We start from the raw sequence: 19067 nt of genomic DNA on the forward strand, positions 1-19067 counted from the left end.
ATAATCCATTAGAATTGGAAATCAGATTTTCAGACAAAATCTCAACCAGAATTAAAATCAATAAGTATGATGTGGACTACTTTATCTCTGATAAAGATGATGATGACTGATGTAGTTTGAGGACTATTACATTACACATTTTCACAGGGTTCACCGGAATACAATCCTGCTCAGGACATGCTTGAAGCTCACCTCCTTGAAAAAAAGTATCCAGGATTTTATATGTAAAGTGCTGATGATGTTCTCTCAGTAATAAACTAATCCTACTTTACGTGGAACCAACCGCCCGATTTAAATAATGCATTTTCAGTGCACGTCTTTTGCAAATGAAAATCCCCCACAGGTCGAAGCCAAAGGCCTTAAGGTGTCCTATTAGTACGAGTCCCTGCTAGCCTAGTTTAGTGCATGCTGTGTCCTGGCGCTTGTCATTAAGCAGCAGAAAACCAGCACAGAGTTTAATCTCAGACATGCCGATGGCATCGTTACAAACAGCGGCTCCTAAAAGTCGATACGTTTCTAAGGCGGCAGCCGCAAATCATCAACGAACCATGCCAAGCAGTCCCTAAATTAGGTGTTTTTCACACTATGAATATTGTTGGGCTGAAGATACGGCACATCCCAGCAACTACGTACTGTATTTATACACCCTCACATCTGCGCCGCTCAAGTTATCCGTCTCTCATTTTGGGTTTGGGTCTGACAATGTTATCAAGGATTTAATTCAAAGCTCCAACGGCGGTGGTACACCTGCTCCCGGATAAAACGGCACATGGGCTCTGGAGAGGGCCAACACTGATAAATCTTGCACATTTCCACCGTGATACATGAGAGAGAGCCACCAAGGGAAGGCACTTCATCACCTGGAAAGGCCCTCAACAGCCGCCTTCATGACTTCCCAGCCTCATACGGGAAAAGGAAATGGCACTCGTAATGTTTCCAGGCATGTTTGGTTCGGGGGAAATGGTTTCATCTATCAGTTTCATGGGAGACAGGAGGGAGGGGGACCGTGGACACAAGTCGACCGGAAACCATGGAGGAACTTTCACTTTCTTTGGTGTGGGGATTGCTGGGTTCGAAGTTTGATCTACACCCTTACAAAGGTGAAGATTTTCTGTACAAAATGGTGACTGGGTGGTTGGTGTTACTGATTAATTTAAATGTATTACTCAGCATGATTTTTGAAAAATAAAAGGGTTTTAAATCACTTCCTTTAAGTATAAACAAAACTTTGAAAATTGTACCTGTACCTGAACCTTTGACGACCGCTACACAAGATTTACTGTATTGCGTTAAAACGTCCCCAGACATTGAAACTGACCTTTGCAATCTTGTGCCCAGTACCTTTTAAGATCATTAGGGTTCTAACAATGAATACCAGAACATCACAAAGACTGATACAGTTCAAGTGATGAACATGGTATTGTTCACTTTACTTTAAAGACGAGAGGCCAAAAACAATTGATATCATTTAAAGGCTGATTAAAACGTATAGGGATGCAGACTAACAATTCATAATAATAAGTTCATCCACTGAGGTCGAGTGAGCAACGAGCAACCTCTGGTGCTCATTTGGGAACCAGATGAAAAATTTTATGTGCACCGATGGATATAATTGAATGAAATGATCCATCGACAATGATGGAGTCTAAAGACCAATGAATACTTTGAGAACTTAATACTGGTGGATACTGTTTAAAGATTAATATAGGCTAAAGACAGGTAAAGACTAATGTAGTCCAACAAATTATAGAGTGTAAAAATCGCTAAAAAGTGGTACAGCTGATTCTGTAGCCTCATGATAGGTACTGAGCGATAATGTCTAAACAACAAAAAAAAGATAAATACTGTTGTGGTTTAAAGGATGATACGGTTTAAAGACTAACACATTCTTGTACTTCAGACGGGAAGCAACTGATATAGTCTAAAGAAAGCTATAGTCTAAAGATCGATAAAGACTGCGATAGATTACGATTTCATAGAGTCCAAGGATTGATGAAGAATGAAAGTGACTATTTGTATGCGGAAGCGTTACTTTACGGTTTATGTTGTTGTCAGCTAGCCTTGCGCTGTGCCCCTTGCAAACTTTTTCCAACAAAAGATCTAGCTCATTAGGCGACTTTGCTGCGGCAAACTCCGGCAGGGGAAATCTTTGTCAGGAGTTTTGTTTCTTATTACCCAGAGGGCTTTGCTGCCCCGCGTTTCCTCCGCAGCAAGTCCCCGGGTTATGCCAGCCTTATCTCCTCATTGCCTCGCCCCTCCCGCCCGACCAAAAGGCAGCGTTGGCATTGATTAAAGGTGTGCTAAGAACCTGCTTATGTGTTTAAATTATCTGTGCCCAGTGCTTGGGGCGAAGTGTTTGCGGCGGCGCCTTTGGGGAGAGCATTATTTCTGTGATGGAAATTCTTTGAGGATCACAGCTTTGCATCCTATTTGGTTGCACCGCCGCCAGAGACGCCACGGGGCTCCAAGGTCATTAGGAATCCATTGATTCATTCTTGAGCTCTGATAGATGGGCTGAAGTTAAGAGAGCAACTGAGAAGTTGCGGGGGAAAAAAATGAAACGACGCTGGCATTTTTTTTTTTATGGGCTAATTATGGTCAAGACATTTGTGCAGTTCAAGAAACCCTCAACACTAAGCTCAAATACTTGGTTGTACATTATAGTTTGTATCAAGACCCCATTGATTGCAACTGATGAACGTCATGCATAAAGTATTTATCTGGAAACATGCAAAGCTAAACATAGCGCATGTACTGCTTATAAGAGTTGACAGGAAATCAGGATGGAGGGACAAATTGCTTCTCCTATTTTTGTCACTATTTCTTGCTTTCATTTGCTGTTCTGTGCACTCGAAGGCCCATTGATTGCCTGTGAAGAGTAAGATGAGGGAAGAAAAAAAACTAAGAAGATAACCCCGGAAAGTAAAATACTGAGCATCAATCCAATGTCACAGACGTCGGGTAAAGCCAGGGGTCACCAACTCCGCTCCTCGAGGGCACCAATCCTGCAGGTTTTCAATCTCTCCGTGCTGTAAGACACCTGTTCAAATGATCAGCAGAAGCATGCTGATGAGCTGATCATTTGAACAGGTGTGTTACAGCAGGGAGAGATTGAAAACCTGCAGGACAGGTGCCCTCGAGGAGCGGAGTTGGTGACCCCTGGGTTAAACCCAAGTCACTTGCGAATGAAGTCACGCAGATCTGTGCTGCTGACTCATGTCATCTGCTGTTTACTTTCCAAAATAAAACACATCTGCCTTCAAAGATAGAATGTACCAGTATTAAAAGAAAAAAATACGCTCAACCATTATTCCGGTGAGAGTTGCAGGAAAGCTGACGAGCCAACTTGGGCCAATTCACAAATTTCCCAGAAATTCCTGATGGCCAGCAATTTAGTAACCCCAAACACCGACCACCCGCCCCAAAACACATATTTTCACTCTGGAGGTAAAAGTCTGTAGTATTCAGTCGTCCATGTCTTTGTTTACTCTTCCTTAACCCATGTGAACCTCAAACCAACAAACAAGCTCCTGAAATATTAAAAAGATCTTGCAGTGACGTCTCAGGCATCTTTTGTCATCTCTAGCCAAGTGTAAACTTCCTGCACTTGTCAAGATGCTTGACTCAGCGACCGAGATATTTGCAAACATAATTACGAGAGTGCCACTCAGCCTCATGCAGACCTTGGTGAAAATTAAAGTGTGCCAATCATGCCTTTCTCCCCAGCCGGGCACGAGGTAAGAAACCCGAGCCAGGTATTTGTTCGGGGATATCGTGTTAAACACCGCAAAGCTGAACGACAACCAAGGGCATCCACACGCTCTGTTCATTAATTAATTAGCTTACAGGCCATTGATCTCATCTGTTCTTTGAGAAACAGAAGCTGTTGCCGAAACACTGCAGAGCCTGGGACAGGTTTTTGTGGTAATTGTCTTGGTTGAATTGCACCGGTCTGCACCACCTGAGCCCAAAGTGCCGGAAGGAAACTCCGGACGACCGGACATATGTGGCCCCATGATTCACCGAAACACCTGTAACCTCAGGACCGCAGCTGTCCGACCCCCACGCCCATGTGCCTTTGATCATTTACGAGTCTTAAAGGACAATATTTTTCACGATGAAGAGAAACCCGAGGGATGCGCGCTAAATCAATTAGCCGGCCTTGACTTACTCCTCGCATATCACATCTGCAGACAAGTGGAGTGAGATAATTCACCCCCGTACTCCAGGGACACGTCTGCCAAACACGTCGTGCAAAGTATACGAACGAGACGAACAGCCAAAGTCGAGAGACGGCATGCAACTCCTCGTTGTTCTGCCACGAGCCAAACAGTTGGCTCCCACAGGAACGCTGATGCCATGATTCCACCCACATGATCTCTGCCAGTGAACTTTGTTTGAAGAGAACTTTTTCCGCTGCAAGGGTGACATGTAGCTGGTGAGTTGGCAATTCCACATAGATCATATCACAAACAAACTGTTTTGAAATTTCACACATTCGGTGTTACCCTTTCAAATATAGTTATAGTTAATTTAGCGATAATTCGCTATTAGGGAGTTAGGGAACAAATCCCTAAAACGTGAATAGCAAAAATTTGCTAGTTCACAGCTAAATTGTCAAGACAATTATTAAAGTGGATATCAACACAAACACATTTTTTTCAGGAATATGTTCCCAGCAGGCCCGCTAATTGGAAAAACGGCATTCTGATTAATATTGCGTTTGGGGAATATGAGTTAAACAGCAAAATCCACTCCTTTTTAGCCATCTCAGGCAGCGGCCATTTTGTCACTTCCGTCGACTGGTTATTTTAACTGTACAAGAAGTGAACCAGGCGGGAAATGGACTTTGTTTACAGACCCATAAAGCTATGCGAGTTCACACATAGCTCCCGGATTTTGATTTTTATCACCTTTTTTTTTTTAACAGTATTTTGATAACACAGACAACAGTTGATCATGATAATTGTGGTATCAAATGTTTACATATTTTCTCTAGCATATATCTTGTGTGCCTTTGAAAACCATGTGCTGCATGTCCACTTAATTCCACATCCATTGTACGTCCATGTTCACTACCTTGTAGTGATAAAGTCTTCCCCATGGTTACGAGACGAAATGAACGCAACATACTCCTGACTTCTTCATTTGAAGCCACTATTAAACAAAATATTCACGTACTCGTTCTGACACATTGTAATTGAAGGTACATAAGATAAAGCAGCCCCAACCTTAGTTGCTGCCAAGGGCGCACGGCGCCTCTGAAGGCAAATCTTAGGCAATCCTTGAGACTCATTTGTAACGAGCCAGAAAATAAATGAATAAATAGACCCGCTCGTCTTTTGTTTCTGCCGCGCCGCCTCGATTAATGGGATTTTCGACCTCTCTCGCGCACAACATGTAAGTGAAATGTTTAGAAGGCAAAGACGACAAAAGGTTGCTGTGGGTAAAGGGAGGAGGATGGATGCACCAGGAGGGGAGCTTCATTTGTATGCATGCTGGCCTGCCTTTGTGGACTGAGATGTTGCACATTTTTGTCCATATTTGTGCTCAAACAGGCTTCCTTTGCAGACAGTATTAAATATGGCTAAGCAAACCCATAGTTTAGGTCGAAGGGAAGAAAACCCACTCTTGTCACTACGATGATATTCACATTTTGAAGAGTTGTTAAATGACAAAATACGTGCAGATATATATTAGGGATAGACTGATTATCGCCCAGGCCGATTATCTCCTCCAATATTCGGCATTTTGATCAATATCGGCATCGGCCTTTTTGAAAAAGCTGATGGCCGATAACATACCTGTCAACTTATACGTTTTCCCAGTATTTTATACGTTTTTTGATCATTTCAAATTGTGTACGCCGTATAACAATTTTTGTGCGGGAATTTTTTTTTTTTTTTTTTTTTTTTTAATAATAATTTTTTTGTTAGACCGATTTCGTCTAGCCCATTGCGGCTCTAATCCGGATCGTCTTGGTCGCTGGTAGCAGACGACAACGTTATTTGGTAAATAGAAAAACTTGTTCACACAAATTATCTTTGTTCTTATTCTACATAGTCTGTCTTTCGGTGAGTAAATAGGTGCCGCGTTGTGTTTGTAAGGTTTATTATCGCTTAATAAGGGGCATTGCAATCATTGATAAGGGGAGCAATTGGCTGAGGTTGACAGGTATGCGATAGTAAATGAATTTAAAACTGTGTTGAAATCAAAACAAAGACAAGTGCGATTTTAACATTTTTTTCATTTTGAAAATTTTGGAGGACTTTGTTTACTGTAGAAAAGTATTTGGAGCTATCGGTTACGTTTTTATTCAACTTTTTAAGAAATGCTAATGACCCTGGGTGCTCCCTGAACTTTTTGTGGATAATGGATAATAAAATGGATAATAATAAAAATAATAATAAATCAACATATGTTTAAAGATGTTTCAACAAAGTTAAAAGCTTTATTTTAGTTTTTAGATTTTGACGCCAATATTTTCCTTTTAATGAAAATGAATATTGGCTCCAAATTTCGCTTATCGGCCTCCTTGACTACTAATAATCGGCATCGGTGTTGGCCCTGAAAAAAACATCGGTCCATCTCTAATATACGTAGTACTCTATGAAAGTGGTCTTGAGCAAAGCACAGCACTCACATTTCCAACTTTGTCTCGCCAGTCTCACAGCTGTCCAAGTCTTACCGCATAAGTCCATTTAATGATCATTTTGAATTTGTACCATTAAATTGTCTACTCTTAAAAGTAGAATAATCGTATTTAGCGATGTCCCAGCTGCAAGTGCCGCATTCACAAATCTGCTACAGTAATTGACAGTGTAATGTAGCGGCATGAAGTGCTGCCTGCACCAGTAAAAATACACATGATGCTTTTACTTCATCTGTATGCAGGCTGACTTTCCTCTTCAGACACTGGGATTTAACTAAATTGTTCTCCTGGTTGCAAATAATTAGGGTGGGGTGGCTTGGGTGCAGAGCAGTGACTCATTTTCATGGGACAGAACTCTCCACTAAAGCAGAAAAGCTCTGCACTTCAAAATAGCAGCATGTTCAAATCTAAAAATGCAGTTGAATGGCCCCTCTTGGGGGAAATTGAAGCTTCCTTTCTTCCTCCACCTGCTCCTAGTTGTCAGAGGTGGCTAGGGTCAAAGGTCCTATTGGAAGATGTTTTGTGGATCGCACAAAGAGCAGTGTGTGCGCTCAGCTCCACAGCATCGCAACGTCTTCATCACTTGGACTTGGACAGGTTGTGCGTTATTACCTCAGCCTGAGGCGACATCTTGACGTTCCGGCTCCGGCGCTGAAATATCAGCTAATAAGATTCTTGCATGGAAAATATTCCAAAATAGATTTTGCGTTAAATTAAATCTCAGGAGACTAATTGGCGCGTGGCAGACCCGAGGCCATGTACAGTAGAACTCTGCCGGTTGCGTCTGGAGGTACGACATAATTAAGCCGTCATTTGCGATCTCATGTGTGTACTTGACTGGAACTTGAAGAAAATCCAGGTATCTTTGGAGAAGCTATTTCCTGTCAACCCCTCCTCCTCGGACCCCTCCTTTAGCAATGGGCTATTTTCGGTCTCGCAAATGCAATTTGTTTGCACAGCAAATCAGCGGCCATGAAGTCAAACAAAACGTGGCCGCTGTGCAAATATTTGTGCACACGTAAAGACGCTCCGCAGGTCTGCAGCACCAAGCGCGCAATCCCTAAAACCCCCAGAATAATTAGCTCACCGTGCTGTTTGCCTTATGATTTATTGCAAGCTCAAAAGTACCACCTGTCACATCAGTGGAGGGATGAAACAACCATGAGATGCAAATCCTTGCCGGTGATTTAAATAAGAGGTATCAAGCAAGATTTTGGAACCATGGATTGCACCTGGGCTGCTGGCGGTGTGAATTTCGATGCCCTTTCCAGACAACACAAACTCATCATCAAACTGTAAACTGGTGGACAAGGAATGCCTCAAAGATGGCTGACATTCAGAAACGGACAACGTACTCACACTCTATACATACGAATGCACTAAAGCTTGTGGTTTTTAGGAGGGCACAACATAGAGTAATGATCCTCTTTGCCACTGTTTTTTCTACCTTTTAAGTCCCCCAGGTCTCAATCAATCAACCGTAGTTGACCACTCAGTATTCATATATTTTGTATATGTTGCATCTTCATCCGGAGATTTAAAAGGGTAAAAAGTTAAACATGTATTTAAAAAATTATATATATATATATATATATATATATATATATATATATTAGGGCTGGCAAAGTTAACGCGTTAACTATGGAGATTAACTTAAATTTTATAACGCATTAAAAAAAAAAAAAAACCCTCAGGAAAGTCAGTTTTATTTATTTTGTGTGGCAGCTTCCCTCTGCTCACTTTGCAGCCAAACTGAGAGGAGAGTCACTGTCACAAAGACGGACTTATGTAGTTTCTCTTTAAAAATTTGCTTGATGGCTCATTGGAAAAATCCAAACTAATTTGCGCACTTTGCAAAGCCAAATTCAAATACCATATTAGTTGTACGTCTTTAGTGTATTGTTCAATAATGTGTATTTTACAGGGAAATAAACGTATTCAAGGATCAAAGACCTATTAGAGCAGTCATTGAATCAAAATATACTTTTAATTTGTTTCCATATCAATTCCAAGATATTACTCAAGTAAAATTGTAATTGAAAAATATGGTTAATCGTGATTATGGAAAATGCGAATGAGTTACTTTTTTAAATCGTTTGACAGCTATATATATATATATATATATATATATATATATATATATATATATAACTTTTTTTTTTTTAAGAACAAATACAAATGTAGGGAGGAAAAAGAAAAAACTCAACAGAAAAATAAATACCCAAGTAAGGCACACAATATATATCTGAATATCTACTTTACTTCCCACCACAGCTGGCATGCAGACGAGTATGAAATTGACTTGGTGAAATGAGTACATGAAGTGCTCCTGTCAACGGGAAAGAATCTTATCTAAAGTTCACTAACTCTCTGGGGAACTTAAAAAGTGAAATCAGAAGCATAAGTGGCCAAAGATCCCCAGATAGCGCTTCTTTACTTTGCTGATTGTCACTATTCAGGCTCCATGACCCTCCATGTGATTGGTGCCAAGTGCTTGTGGTGGCGAGCGGGTATTCGCGGCCATCTCAATTGGCTCCCGGCGAGAGCGGACTTGAGTGGGCCCGCCATTGATTACAATTGCTAATCAAGAATCGGTTCCATACACTTCAGAAAGAGAAGCAGCACTCAAACCAAAAGGCAACCCTCCATCACATACATGTCTTCATGATGCAAAAAAAAAAAAGTTCTCACTTATACAAATAAGACGCTCAAATCCATCCCTCGGTTATATGTCTTGCGGATGTATACTTCTCTTCTCTACTTTTTTAGAAAGAAACGAATGTGAAAAACAAGTCTGTTTGCGTCAGCAGCTTTGTATGGACTCCAAGGCTGCCGGGAATAAAATAAACAGTGCACTATTTGACGAGGCAATCCTTTCATTTCGAATCAAGACCAATAAACTGATTTTTCGGATTTTATTAGCGAATGCATCCCTGGAATGGGATAATTTTAGATGCCCCGGTTATTACATTATCCCCAAAAGGCCATCCATCAATGATGACCGTTCCGATTCAATCTTTAAAGATCACTATTACTGTTTTTCTTGTGTATTTCATTACCACCAGTTACTGGAAATCAAGACACCTTGAGTAGACTTGTTGGACGCTTTAAATTACTTTAGCGGGGAGGGTCGGGCGGTGGGCATTCTCACCGTATTTGTCTGCCGCTGCGCTGTGCTTCACTTCAGGAAACAACCTGTTTCAATAAACAAAACTTGAGCGTCTGACCTTTATTTAATTAGGACCTGATCGTAAGTGGCTCCTCCTGAGCCTTCATGAATATTTAATCCATTACCAACTTCCCCTTCTGTTCCACAACAAACCCGTCTCTGCTACACAGCCACAAAATGTTTGGCACTGTCACTCCTGCTTGGACTTGCACTAATGAAATTTCACCCCTGTGATCTCACAGAACCTATTTCTCTGTGTGTGGTTTTGTCTGGCATTGCTGCTGCGCCATTTGTAAGACGTGCATAAACATTAGGATCGCATAGTGGGGGGAAACATCATTTGTGAACTGCAGCGCTGCTTCTGTGCCACCGAAATGTTGTTGCAGCATCACTCGGGATACATACGAACAAAAAAGTCTGTTTGACGTCAACGTTAGTAAATGTTCGTTCTAATATTTATTTTTATTGAAGAGTTTCCCGTAATTTTAGACGGTTGCAAAGTGTCATAAAACGGACCTGTTATGGGAAAATCACTGTTCATTTTTCTCCGGCGTGCCTGCCCACCTATCAAGTGTGAATGAAACAACCGAGGCTGAAAATGTGTCTGTGAGCGAGCCGTTCTGCACATCCGTCTCATTGTTATGTACTAGTGCGGCTAATTAACTTAATAACTGCCTCCACGCAAGCTTCTCTTTCCATAACATGATCAGTAATGCTAGTCGAGCTTCCAGAGCGCAAGCCGTTGATTGGCGGCCAAATTTATTTTTATAATGAATATATTAATGTGAATATATATAATTAATATAATTATGTCAATGTTGTCAGGCGCATGTGTGTTTACGGATGTCGTGCGCCAAACTCTACACACGTTGGCGAGTGGATTTGGGCAGCTTTGTGATGCAATGCGGCCTCCCCCAGTGACTACTCATGTTTCTAAGAAGATAGGTGCATCTCTGATTTCAGGCCTGAAAATGGCTGATGTCCCCCCAGCCAAGCTGTCAAGTCAACCCCAAAAATGCTTTGCCATATTGCAAATATGGAACATACTTTCCATGCACCTTCATAAAAGACTCAAAACATGGCATTCTGATTAATATTGCGTTTGTGGTATATGAGTTAAGCAGCAAAATCCACCCGCTTTTAGCCATCTCGTGGGGGCGGCCATTTTGTTACTTGCTGTCGATTGAAAATGACATCACAGTGTCTTGAGACTCAGGTAATGACCAATCACAGATCATCTGTTTTCTGAAGCTGAGCCATGATTGCTCGTTACCTGAGACCTGAGCAACTGTGATGTCATTTTTAGTCAACAGCAAGTGGCAAAATGGCCGCCCCATTAGATGGACAAAAGGGGTGGATTTTACTGCTTAACTCATATTCCACAAACAAAATATTAATCAGAATGCCATGTTTGGACTGGTGGGTCTGCACAGAACATATTCTTGTCAAGAAAATTGGGGTTTCCTCTTTTATTAAAAAATAAATAAATAATTTGAATTACTGGTAAATCTACTGTTACATAGCAGTGGGTTAGAAATGCAGAAAGGTTCGCCCACAGTCACGTTTACCCCCAAAAAATGACTGAATGAAAAATGACTCATTTAATTTGACGGGTGATGGGAGATAATTAAAAAGTCAATTATCCATAATATTTTCTATTTAAATCCTTTGTGGCAAATATTAGACATCATGAATTAAATAGGAACAACATTAATGAAAATAAGATTTTTTGTGGACCCAATCCCCAGCCGTTCAATTAAAATGTTTGTGCTCTTTTGGAAACATTGTGAAAAGGATCACCAAAGCCCTGGCTAAATAGGAATTGGTGTCAAGGAAGTATGGAAGTGATACAGCTTGACTGTGGGACAAGCTTTTTATGTCAGGGAGGAGCTTTGTTTAGCCTGGCCGAGTGGAATGTGAATGTACACGGGCTCTTCCGGTGCAAATTATTCAAAATCCAATCATCTCTAAGTCATTTATTTTCAAGGGTCATTTTGTAAAATGAGTTTGTAGCGATAGCTGTTTTGAGATCATCATGTGTCCTAGAGTTATGGTTTCAATTAGTGATGTACAACCACCGGTCTGCAGTCCCGGGACATACAGAGATACAGATGAGAAAAAAAATAAAAAAATTTTTCTTGAGAAGCATATACTGTACATCATCCCCAAAAGAAACAGAAAGGAGAAGAGGAAGTGAAAATTGACCGAACGCGCAGCTGCAGCTGCAGCTGATGGGCAGCCATAATTTGACGATCTGTATTTGGGACTGTTTTTTTTTTTTGTTTTTTTTAATTTGGAGAAATGTAATGGGAGATATTTTAATCGTACACACCACTGTCAACTTTTCCTGTTTAATGTGGCTTCTGTTGCTCGCCGTCCACAAGCATGGACCACCAATGCACTCAGAAGTACTCGTTCCATCGGTGTTTCATGCTAACTATTTGTTGCCATTGTTTATTACTCTCCAATGCTGCATCACAGAATGTGGCAGTCTACAGATGCCGGAACAGTTAAGGCTGGTCGGGGAATATTGTGAATGTTGTGGTAGTTTCATAGCGGCAAAGGGGTGTCGTTGGGGTTGTTGGAGGTGAGACAGGATTCATTACAGCAGAGATATAAGTCACCCACTCTGGCGTTAAAAACAGCAACCACCAAGGAAATGAATTTGCATTGTCTGTGAAGTGATTAAAGTGCTTTAATTCCTGATGATTCGGAGAGAGTGCTCTCCGATGGGCTCGGAAGGCAGGTGTGCGCATCCCAGCAGTGCCATATGCTTTTCTTGGCACACGCCTCTTGCTCCTCCGGACGCTCCCTACACGAGCTCGTAAACAAATCCAAAAACCGTTCAAGGTCTCAGAGGAGAGGGGATGTGGTGAGGGGGAAGCTGCAAGGCATGCTCAAGCACACATATTCCCCAACACACACACACACACACACACTCGCCTTGCAGGACCAGTTTAGGGGAGAAGAGCCTTTTTACAGAGCGCAGGTGCGCCTCAAAAAGTCCAGACACCATTAAAGAGAGGCTGGGTCGAAGGTGATTGAAAAAGGGCGGCGGTAAGGGCCGATGATGCTGAGAAAGAGGCGGGGTCAAGGAAGACGGTACTCTGGACGGCAAGCAGGCCAAACAGTCCGATTGGTGACAGCCTTATTTTGAGACCATCTGTAGATTTTGGGAAAATCTCAGAAGATTCAAATAAAAGACACTCCAATCAGCCTGACACTCTCAAGTTCCGGAATATAGATGCGAATACTTACCAATGAACAGTTGTGAAAACAGAAGTCCAAATTACACTTTTTTTTGCACCCAAGTCTGAGCCATTTGTTTTTAAAGCCGAAGTCAACCAAACATATTTTATTCAAGAATATGTTCCCAGCAGGCCCACTAGTTGAAACACTGCATTCTGATTATTATCATTTTTGTCTTCTGTCGACTGAAAATAACATCACAACTGCTCACAACGACCAATCACGGCTGGCCTGTTTTCTGAATCTGAGCCGTGATTGGTCGTTGTGAGCATTTGCGATGTCATTTTCAGTCGACAGAAGACAAAATGGCCGCCCCCAGAGATGGCTAAAAACAGGTGGATTTAAACTTATTCCACAAACGCAAAATCTTTCAACTAGTGGGCCTGCTGGGAACATATTCTTGAAAAAAATATGTTTGGGTTGACTTCCGCTTTAAGTATTTGCCCATACTGAGTCTCGATCCAACACCTTGGCAATGCATTACAAAAAACAAAAAGAGTGCATGCAAATTGTTTTGAATATCAAACTAAATTTAATTTGAATGAAGGTATCCCAAGATGATAATAGCTGCGAACATTTGACCTGCAAACAAGCTGCCCTCTAATAGTTCTACAAGTCGAAACTTTTGATTTGCGTGCCATCAATATGACATTTTTCTGCAATCCGTGCCGGGCAACATCAAAGTCTACTGTGCCAAATTCAAGCCGCACAATCTCAACCATCCCCATTTAGTACCAGATTCGCTTGTATTCTTTGTCTTTTGTAAAAATAATTTATGTTAAAATTAGCCCATCTGTCATGGCTAATGGAAAAAGCAAGCCATGTGATGGTAGTGGCAGTGGTAAAAAGTGTCAAGCAATTTCAATGAAAGAAAAAAAGCTTCCATAATTCAGAAATTAGAGAGTTGTGTCTAAAAGGCAGAGCTGTATAAATGTCATGTTCTGTCGTTACGCATTCCATTCATGACCATCTATACTTTTTCAGATGTAGCCCCGCTTACTTCCTGCTAGTGATTTAAGTACCCCCGTCATTACCAAATCCCTACAAATTAGGTTTAAGTGAATATTTCATAGCGTTATGTCAAGTGAATTAATTGCATTCCCTTTCTTGTGCACTTTCCTGAATTTTTCACTGTAGTAGCAAAAAGAAACAGACTGCTTTATTCAAAAATTATGAATATTGTTATGAGAAGTAATTCCAGCTGATATTGAATCCAAGAAAAAAGCCCTGAAGGAAGTAGGAGGTTCTTTAAGGAATGTAGTAAAAAAAAAAAAAAAAAAAGCAAGCAAAAAAAAAAGAGCTGCTCCGGGTTCTTGTTGTGAAACTTTGTTTGAAACCCTCTGTGGTTGGCATCCCGCAACTAATTCGTTGCGACGGCGTGAGTGACAGTCAGGCAGAGTGCCACAAAAAATAGACACATGGAGATGAAAAGTGCGGTGTGGGGACGTGGTGACAAAAGATGGGAAACATCCATAAAGTTGTTCTCAAACTCTTTTATTGAGGTTATATTAGTGCAATCTATCAGAGATGTAGTGGAAAATCCATAACCCTCCTGTGGGATCCCCCCTCGAGTGCACTGTTCCCCTTTTATGAAGTGTGGCCTCATGGCGGGCTGGCATGTAACGGCCCGGCTCGTTTGTCACGCCGCGTGACACGGATTGTCTGTGTCAGTACGCACGGGGCCGAACCGAAGGCAGGGGCGTCTTGTCGTTACCACAATATCATGTAACCAGTCGTGACAAGTAATTGTACATTACAGATTCAGAAAAGCAAGATATTCCCTATCCGTGGCCATTTTAAGTCCCCACAAAGTGAAAATAAATGTTTTCTCAATTTGACACTCCGACAAAAAAAATAAACTATAACGGGAGGTTTCAAAATTATGAAAAATCACGCCGTTAAAGCCTCTGGTGGATGGGATACTGTAGCTATATACACCGGGTTGTTGCGGGGATTTTCCGTGCCATGGCAACGAGGCGCTCTCAGCCTCACCAGAGCAAGCCCCTGTTGACACTTTTTTTTTTTTTTTTACTCCTCGAAAGTGGCCATGCCATTGAGCTATCTGAAGGGATGATGCTTGGCTAGCTACCTAACTGCATATCGCAATTATATCAAATCACCGCTAATGCAAACAAAGGTGCAGAAGTTCTTTTTATAGTAGAGGAGGGGCGAATCATGCCGGACTCCAAATGCTTATATAAATCTAATAAAAAACTGAAAACAATCGACGGTGAAAAACAGTGTAATATATATATACATATCTCCAACATTGATAACTACTTAGTTGTCAACTTTGCAAAATCTTTTTAGCAATTATCTTCAAACATGTAGAAAGTATCTAGAAGAAAAATCGACAGTATCTTGCAGCAAAGCCGTTTGCAGAATTTTTTTCTCTCGCGGCGGGCTCTCAAATCGGTTATTTTTATATAAATGCCGGTAAAAATTATTTTTAGTATTTTGTTCTCAAGTACAATTCAGAGTCTGTACGTTTTTACTTCTACATAAATAAAGGATTTGAACTAGTGCCTCGACTTCTAATGCTTTCGGCAGTATTTGTGTTTGTTTCGGCAAGTGTGTGTTCTTCTATTTAAGGACAAAGTGTGAATACTTTTGCTCTTTTTGCCTGGGAGATGCTCCCTGTCAAAAAAAAACCGTCAACATTATCACAAATTCAGAGTCTGATAAAGTGCTGCCGGCCGTTGCTCGTTATCAAGTGTTGTTAGCATGAGGGAAAAACATTAGATTACGATCTGGATTGTGTTGCTTCTTTTGTTTTTTTTAGTGCTGTGATTCCCGATATATTGCAATCAGCTTGTAGAAAGAAGAATGATAATTAGAGCACATCTATCTCACAGAGATCAAGATAAGACAGTTTTGCTGTTGCCCTGTCTATTCAGACAATTGTCTCACATGGCTCACTTAGTAATGTTAGATAGCATTCGCGATTTGCTGCAAGTGGGCAACACAATACCTGTGAATAGTTTTGAACATCTTACCTGATTTTTAAAATTGTGACACCCCATACATCCCCATCACCAGTTTGACTGATTAACATTATACCGGGTGCACAATTCTCAAGTACCCTATATTGGAACTGATCAGGACATTTTCAGTTTTGGCTTAAACAGCAAATTCCAGGGCTGGTAATTTGATGAACTCCGACTAAGGCATTTGCTGGATTGAACCCCAATCAGAAGAAGGTAGGCCTATACTAGATGCTGATGTGGCCCGACCATGTCAAGGTTTGATGATTTGGAGGATTCACCATGGGAATCATTGCCGCTTGCACACTCAATTGCACATTTTTTTGCCGGCGCCATCTTAGGTTGGATAAGCATGGCGTCAAAGTCACTATTTTGAGGATTCGCCCTGAAAATAGACATTGCAAGGCCCGTTCTTCGCTCCTTGCAGCTTTAATTTTCCTTGTAATTTCTCTTTCTTTCACGCCTTCACCTTCCCATTGCTCGCCTTCGAAAGTGAGCAGTGCAGAAGACAAAAAGAGCCATCAGGAGGACTAATGGCTGTTTGTATGGAGTGTGACTCGCAGAGCTGTCTGGCTCTGCCTTCCAGTGAATCTCGACTCGTCAGAAATCAATTCCCAGCCTCGTCTGCCTCGGGGCGGGGGCGGGCTCTCCAGTTATCATCAAGAACTTGCACGATAAATAGAGCGAATCTCCCTGTGAGCCTGTCGTAATCCCCGACATGATGGCGTTTGCAAACGTTTCTGGCCCAGGGAGCCCTTACAATGGAGACATTTTTTTCTCAGGCCCCCTTCATAATCCTGACACCACGTCAACCTAATGTGTACCCCTAAATGCCGTACAAATAAATGTCGCCCATTTTAAAGTGAAAAAGATCTAATGGTATGAGAGTCATAACGTTTTAGTGGGGAAAAAAAGTTGATTATAATAAAGATTTTTTTTTTTTTTTTAAGCAGTAATTTCACACAAATAAAGTTGTATTTTTCCAAGATAGACACAATATTATGATATTAAATTTAAAATGTATCATGGGAACACTTTTTTATCAGGTGACATTAAAAAACACAACTTTATTCGTATCTTAACGGTACTGCTTTTATTCAGGGAAAGATGCCAATATTTAAAAAAAAAAGTAATATAGTCTTAAAATGTGCCTTCTGTTTTGCCCTTTGCCTTGTCATTTATTGTCAAAAGACACCTTTTGTTCTAAAACAAGAACAACATTATTCATGCAAACATGAACAAGGTTTTATGTATTAAATCACAATCATGTCAGAGCTTTTAATTGGCCCAAAGCTAATGTGGGGAGGGGTAAATTGTTTATTGCAAGGGTATCAAAGTCATTTTTGCCACAGCCACTCTGTAGTTATGAGTATGGTGAAACCAAACAAATGTTTCATTGTCATTGTCGTCGCTGTCCTTGAAAAACTCTTATGTCCATTTTTTCCAGCCATTTTTTTATTTTCAACTTAATGGGATTTCCGCGTTACAGACATTCCATTAATGTGATTTTTTTTTTTTTTTAAATGACAAATTTGGGCATACGTGGACAATACACACAAACTCATGGGTTACTAGTTTTGAAATCAGATATCACTCAAGTTACTGTAGAATAGGTAACAGAAAATGATTGTAAGTTCTCAACATTATCATTCATGACACACGGCAATTTGAAATTTTGGTACAGTTTTTCGCAAGGATCATGATTTGCTCTTGTGAGCCATTTAAAATGATGTGGTGAGCCGGATCTGGCCCCCGGGCCATGAGTTTGACTCCGGTGGTTTATTTTATTAGTTGCCGGTCTTCAGCTACTACTCACAAAAGGAGATATATGGCTTTTGGGTAAAATGCAATTTAGACTTTTTTTCTGACGTATTGGACGCAAGGGTCCAAGTGTTTAATGTTCTCAACTTGCTGTTCTCTAACAAGGAGCTGAATGGCAAAAATTCACAGCAAGTGTTTGACCCATGAGTAGACCAATATGTGTCATCGTTGCGTTACAACTGTTATTTAAACAGTCGTCTTCATCATGCTGTAAAAAAAACAAACAAAAAAAACCCCACAAAAACACTTGTTGTGAATTTTGCTGTTCAGCTTCCTGTTGTCCTGAAAATGTTGAACAGCTGGCCGTTCAAATTTAGAGAAGGTCAAATTTACTGATGGGCTTCCATTGCTCAGGCTGACAGCTTTTGGCGAAACGTAATTCTGAAGCGACACAAAGTGGTAGGACAACATATCCGGTCCCTCAGTCCCAGTCGTGTCTTTTTCAAAACATGAAAAAAATGAATGCACAGAGAAACTTGCAGTGCTCAAGAAATCACATGTCATTACTCAACTCGACATGTTCAGCGGTATGCAAAGTGCCAGGGATGTGAGGGACAGGACTGAGTCACCAATCTTGTTCACGTTCTGACGAACCGTTAATGTTCTGAATATCATTAATAAAGACGGAGGCGATTGGATTTGTTACTTTTTTTGGGGAATACTTCATGTGCCCCGGACACACCAGGACTTTCTCCCCACATAAATCGAGTTTGAGACCCCCGCCCTAAAACATTTGTTAGTCGTAAATGTAGCTATGCAGTCATCAATGACACCAAATAATAATTCCTCACTAATCATCGGAACTGGCCATCATCTATCAGTCTATAACGTCTGGGTGGTATTTCCGATCGACCCACGTGGTCCCAGTCCGTAACTCGCCAGCGAAAGCCAATCTTCGTTGAGAACATAATTTTCACGTCACACGCACAGCGTGGCAATCGGTGAAATAAAAAACAAATGTGGCACGTCATTGCATCCGTTGGACCGAAAGGTGTACAAGACTGTTTTATTTCTTATTTCTATTTGTTTGGTTGCGTGTCAGGAGTGAGGCACCTGCGTGTGACGTGGTACTGGTAAAGTCCGTTCTCTATGCCGTTTGGCTGACTCGGACCGTCCGGGCGGGTCTGAAATATAGACGAACGAAAGCATGGACGAATGTCCAGCTCTGCTAATCATTTTGATGACCCGCGAA

At 41.1% G+C, this 19067-nt stretch overlaps 1 long non-coding RNA gene across 10 annotated transcripts in view; it reads left to right on the top strand.

Moving 5' to 3' along the window:
- Window positions 1–19067, top strand: part of LOC147149682 (uncharacterized) — a 268040-nt gene that overhangs the window by 12583 nt on the left and 236390 nt on the right. Inside the window, exon 3 of one of the 10 annotated variants that reach the window (XR_015086173.1) lies at window positions 16548–17762. The exons of the other annotated variants lie outside the window; for them this stretch is intronic. This is a non-coding gene — a long non-coding RNA (uncharacterized LOC147149682). Of the gene's footprint in view, window positions 1–16547; window positions 17763–19067 lie in introns of those variants that run through there. 10 annotated transcript variants of the gene reach the window in all.

This window comes from Filicampus tigris, chromosome 3, assembly GCF_054856515.1.
Source record: "Filicampus tigris isolate MCC_2025a chromosome 3, RoL_Ftig_1.0, whole genome shotgun sequence".
In the NCBI taxonomy this organism is placed as follows: Eukaryota; Metazoa; Chordata; class Actinopteri; order Syngnathiformes; family Syngnathidae; genus Filicampus; species Filicampus tigris.